The sequence below is a fragment of the Erpetoichthys calabaricus genome, chromosome 2, assembly GCF_900747795.2.
Source record: "Erpetoichthys calabaricus chromosome 2, fErpCal1.3, whole genome shotgun sequence".
Lineage (NCBI taxonomy): Eukaryota > Metazoa > Chordata > Cladistia > Polypteriformes > Polypteridae > Erpetoichthys > Erpetoichthys calabaricus.
Window position 1 is genome coordinate 270,577,131 of NC_041395.2, and position 6,416 is coordinate 270,583,546.

Here is a 6,416-nt window from a genome sequence, read left to right on the forward strand (position 1 = left end):
GACAAAGGCACAGCAGCAGGGGTCTTGAGTGATACTTTGTCAGGTGGTACAGCATGGACATTAAGTATTGCAATGTTAATGCAGTGCAAGTATACAGTAGGTGTTAAATAATGCAGTTATATGCAGTGATCTGTCCATTATATGTGGGCAGGAGAACCTTCTTGTGTAGAACTGCACATAGACACTGGTGTCTTGGCAGCCTTCCTTCACTACACTGATGCAGAAAACAGTATTCCAGGTCTGGGTGTTAGCTTTTCAGTCTTTCCAAAAAAGGCTGTTGTATAATGCTGCTACAATCTTCCTCATCCTTTGCATCACACTACTCACAAGGGTTCAGTGGCAAGTCGATCTGCCACACTTTTCCCCCAGCTCCATGAGCCCAAAGCTCCACTGGCAGATGGAGAAGAGATAGTGTAGTTGCAGAAGTAGTAGTCTCTCGGCTGTCTTCCTCTGTGTATTGATGCTACAAACAGCATTCCTCATCTCAAATTTCATCCTGAAAACTCTCCACCAACTCATCAGAAGACCCCAGAAACTCCATTATAGATTACTATTGTAATTTGCTACTTTGCTTATCCTCATCCCAATGCTGACACCATTGTAGTGCCAGCAGTACCAATGTGGATTTTCACTTTTTACATCATTCTTTTGGGCAGGTTGCTTTCTTTAAAAGGACCGCTCACTGGTTCTGAAGCCAGTCATTTACATCATGCAATACCAACTCATGGCGGCAGTGACTGGCTGACGAAACTTGTCTGTATCATTTAAGTATCTTCTCATGTTCTGCGTCTTGTAATGAATCAGTTTTCAAAGTTACTTGCTGCCGATAGGTGAATTTTACCTTAAGATGGCATATTGGCAAGCAAAGGAGAGCAAAAGGATAATCCATTCCTACCACCATTACAATATTTTTACAACTAAATCTATCTCGTAAGATAAAGAAATGAATGAAGAAGATGGCAGTTCATTTAGAATTACAAAACAGAGTCAAGTGTTTAAAGGTATGGCAAAAATGCTTCAGTTCTAAAAATTTAAATCTCACACAGCTGCACTTTTCTGAATGCAAAACAAGAAAAGGACAAAAGGTCAGGTAATTAAACAATAGGATCCATCAAAATTAAAAATGACTTGCCAGTTGTGAAAACCTGCAGCCACAGAGGGTGCCTGGACTTGGCTACTGGAACAGCACAAATGGAGGCCAACCAGCCTACTATTTATGATGGATAGGCAGCAAAGACTAAATTAAGAAGGTTTGTGGTGATCCGACTACTGCACCTTGAGTGTTTTTTTTAATCATTTACCTTCCACCTGAAAATTGTATGTTAACAAAATTCCATCTATCCATCCCTTTTTACAAACCAACTTATCTAGCTCAGCATCACGAGTGTCTGAGCCTACCCCAATGGCAGGTTTTTTAAATTCAGATTAAGGATTTCCTGGCTACAAATGTTGAAAAGGGTAAAGATTATGCAGAATTTCAGTGGGCGCCTTAAGTGCAGTTTCAGTAGGTGAGCTCATCAGTTTGTATTCGAGGAAAAAACTTTTGACGAGGCTGTGCCTAAGTGGAAGAATGTGAGAGATTAGCAGAATGGCGTTTGTGCTTGGGGATTCGTGGAATTATGGAATAAAGTTTCCATAGCAACACACCACAGCTTTACAGTTTATGAAGATAATATTAACAGAATTGAGTAAAAGCAGAAACATGGTGACAGTTTAAAAAAAAAAAAAAGAGGGAGAAATAAACATCTTAATAACAGAGCTGAAGCACTCAATACCCTAAATGTATAAATTAGATCAAGTTATTCACATTGTAAATACTGTGCTCTGAAAAAAAATACTTTGGGCTTTCTTCAGTTCTTTGACAGAAACCATTTTTTTCACATTTTCTTCTGAGGGTTTCAGTCCTCACATTTCAAATTTACAAAATCACCCCTTTCTGCAGTGGTCACCTGGCCTTTTGGCTAAAGATCTGGACCCTAAATGCCAAAGTTGTGGATGCAGCTTTACCTCTTTTTCCTCATATGACCATCATCAGGTCATTTTACTTGTCACAAAAACACATTCAAACTGTTGTGAGAAACATTGGTAACTGTGAAGCACCTCAGAAGGTGATCACCTTAGGAAGGTGCTATAAAATAGTTTTTAGCTAAATCCATCTTCTTAACCTGCTTATTCCAAGCATGGTCACAGGGAAGCTTAAGAGAAGAAACTGAACAAAAGACAGATGCTTGTAAAATCCAGAATGGGTCAGCATGTATGCACTTGGAAAAAAAATACAGAAAGCTAAAAGGAGATGAAAACAAAAAAAGACAAAATTTTGTAAAAACAGATTAGTTTGCTAACTTTGATTCAAAGTATAAACCTTGCCACTATATTTCAATTAGAGCAGCAAGTGAAATTTTAATTGCCAGTGATTATGGCAATTATAAAATGCAGCATGCTAGCAGATGCAGAGATAATGAGAATTGTATAGGCACAACCTTTACATTTCTTTTAAGACAAAAAAAATGTGAAGGGGGATATTGTTTTGCCATGGGGTGTCACAGAGGAACCCCGCTTTACTTACAGTCATATGAAAAAGTTTGGGACACCCTCTTAATTCTTTGGATTTTTGTTTATCATTGGCTGAGCTTTCAAAGTAGCAACTTCCTTTTAATATATGACATGCCTTATGGAAACAGTAGTATTTCAGCAGTGACATTAAATTTTTTGGATTAACAGAAAATATGCATCATAACAAAATTAGACAGGTGCATAAATTTGGGCACCCCAACAGAAATATTACATCAATACTTAGTTGAGCCTCCTTTTGCAAATATAACAGCCTCTAGCCGCCTCCTATAGCCTTTGATGAGTGTCTGGATTCTGGATGGAGGTATTTTTGACCATTCTTCCATACAAAATCTCTCCAGTTCAATTACATTTGATGGCTGCCGAACATGGACAGCCTGCTTCAAATCATCCCATAGATTTTCAATGATATTCAAGTCAGGGGATTGTGACGGCCATTCCAGAACATTGTACTTCTCCCTCTGCATGAATGCCTTTGTAGATTTCGAACTGTGTTTTGGGTCATTGTCTTGTTGGAATATCCAACCCCTGCGTAACTTCAACTTTGTGATTGATGCTTGAACATTTTCCTGAAGAATTTGTTGATATTGGGTTGAATTCATCCGACCCTCTACTTTAACAAGGGCCCCAGTCCCTGAACTAGCCACACAGCATGATGGAACCTCCACCAAATTTGACAGTAGGTAGCTGGTGTTTTTTCTTGGAATGCAGTGTTCTTCCAGCATGCAAAGCGCTTTTTGTTATGACCAAATAACTCAATTTTTGTCTCATCAGTCCAAAGCACTTTGTTCCAAAATTAATCTGGCTTGTCTAAATGAGCATTTGCATACAACAAGCGACTGTTTGTGGTGCGAGTGCAGAAAGGGTTTCTTTCTCATCACCCTGCCATACAGATGTTCTTTGTGCAAATTGAGCTGAATTGTAGAACGATGTACAGATACACCATCTGCAAAAACATGTTCTTGCAGGTCTTTGGAGGTGATCTGTGGGTTGTCTGTAACCATTCTCACAATCCTGCGCGTATGCCTCTCCTGTATTTTCCTTGGCCTAACAGACCTGCTGGGTTTAACAGCAACTGTGTCTGTGGCCTTCCATTTCCTGATTACATTCCTTGCAGTTGAAACTGACAGTTTAAACCTCTGAGATAGCTTTTTGTAGCCTTCCCCTAAACCATGATACTGAACAATCTTTGTTTTCAGATCTTTTGAGAGTTGCTTTGAGGATCCCATGCTGTCACTCTTCAGAGGAGAGTCAAAGGGAAGCACAACTTGCAATTGACCACCTTAAATACCTTTTCTCATGATTGGACACACCTGTCTATGAAGTTCAATGCTTAACAAGCTAAACCAGCCAAGTTGGTGTTGCAAGTAATCAGTATTGAGCAGTGACATGCATTCAAATCAGCAAAATTACAAGGGGACCCAAATTTTTGCACAGCCAGTTTTTCACATTTGATTTAATTTCATACAACTAAATACTGCATCACTAAAAATCTTTGTCCGGAAAACACCCCAGTACTCAGATGTTCCTAGGAAATGAAAGACATACCACTGTTATCTTTTTTGTTGAAAGTAGAATAAATTATTATGCAGGCTGAGAGGGGTTCCCAAATTTTTTCATAGGACTGTATAATACCCCCAATTTAACCTATCTACTCATCTATTATAAAAAGGTTCTAGGTTGTGATATCTTTTCACAGACAGATCATAGACAGGCCAAACCAGGATGAACTGCTGACTTCATTTATTATCAAACATATTTTGGGACATTTAGACTGTCACAAATTTTTTTTTAATCGTTCTAAGTGTTAAAATTTGATTGATTAGGCCAATACTTACATGCCTACACTGTATCAATATGTAATACAATGTGGAACAAAGGGTGAGAATTAATCTATTTAAAAAAAATTAATGCAGTGTACCAATTACATGAAAACATACCAGGAAAATATGAACATACATGGATGACATCTACGGCAGTGTTTCTCCATCTTTCTGGTGTAGCAACCCACTTTTTCCCCATACAAGTGTCTTCATGACCTTATTTGGTGATAAAAGTTGAGGGGAAAAAACTAAAACTTTGGATGAATTATGGATGAATAAGGAATAAATAATGAACATGTAAGTGGTAAAATGTATGAAATGAAAACCTTTGTTAGAAAAAAAACATTAAGTTATAAGGTCATCCACTGTTGTCTTGGACTTTGTTTAAAATATCATAAAACATCAAGACTAGTGTACTCTATATTCAGCCCACTCCACAACCTTACAAATACAACACTGTATCTCACCATGGTGCAAGTTTGTAAAATGCTCTTGATCTCATCTATATCAGGAAGAATGTGGCATTGGGTATGTAAAATGGGAGATCCTACTGTAAAAATTAAATACAATGCCTCAAAAATAGGATGGAACAGCTTAAGGCTGTAAGATTAAGAGGATATAATGTTTGTTTGTCCACAAATAAATTTGCTAATAGCCTTTGAGAGTCTGAACCTGTTTTTATCCTATTCATTCACAGAGGTAATTGTATAAAAGACATATGCTGCCTTTGTGCCACTGTGCGTTTAAATTCCCAAAGGGTTTTGTAAAATAAAGTTTTTTTTCAGGGATGTTGTGTCCATTCGATTAAAAATATCACTACCCCTAATTTGCTAAGGTTCAATAGTTTAATGAGAAAAAGTTAAGCTATTTATGCTGTCCAGGTGGTCTAGTGGGAAGTAACACAATTTTGTGTGCTGGAGAAATTTTACAGGCGTCCAGACATTACGTTCACTGAATAAGATAATCAGTTTCTTCACAGGGATGTGTATGTAGCTTTGAAATTGGGTGACACAATCATAACAGTAGAATGGACTAGAGACCTTGATGACAAGCCAAGTAACCCAGGGGTAGCATGGAGATTAAAAGAGCACCTGCAGAGATACAAATATAAAAAATAAAAAAGCTCTTATCTATACTAATAAAAGGCAAAGCCCTCACTGACTGACTGACTGACTGATCACTAATTCTGCAACTTCCCGTGTAGGTGGAAGGCTGAAATTTGGCAGGCTGATTCCTTACAGCTTACTTACAAAAGTTAGGCAGGTTTCATTTCGAAATTCAACGCGTAATGGTCATAACTGGAACCTCTTTTTTCACAATATACTGTAATGGACGGCAGCTCGATGGCCGTGGGAGGAGGAGTTGAGTGTCACGTCATCACGCCTCCCACGTAATCACGTGAAAAGACTGTGAACGCAGTAGGGACAAATGAAGGAGGAGCCGCAAACAGCGAACAACAAAAAATTCATTAAACAATTGAGAAGGGAGCGAGTGAAGCATACAAGCATGTTCATAAGGGAAACAAAGCACGGTGTAAAACGTAAGTTTAAATTAAGTTTATAGAAACGCTCCCGCTGCGGATTGCAATAACGTGAAAAGACTGTGAATGCAGTAGGGACAAATGAAGGAGGAGCCGCAAACAGCGAAGAACAAAAAATTCATTAAACAATTGAGAAGGGAGCGAGTGAAGCATACAAGCGTGTTCATAAGGGAAACAAAGCACGGTGTAAAACGTAAGTTTAAATTAAGTTTATAGAAACGCTCCCGCTGCGGATTGCAATAACATATTCGCGAGATAAAAGTTTAATGAGAAGACACGAGGTATAAACGAACCACACGCCGTAGCGCAACGTTAGGGGCAACAGTTTCAACCATTCTATGATCTGCCTCTCGCAACTGAAAGACGGCACATGGCGGATGTTAGCCCACTTGCTGACCGCAACGTTAGGGGCTTCAACTCTGGCGCTGACGATATTCGATTCTCAAGAGGGGATGCAGTGAGTGTGTATGCCTGATGAGCCC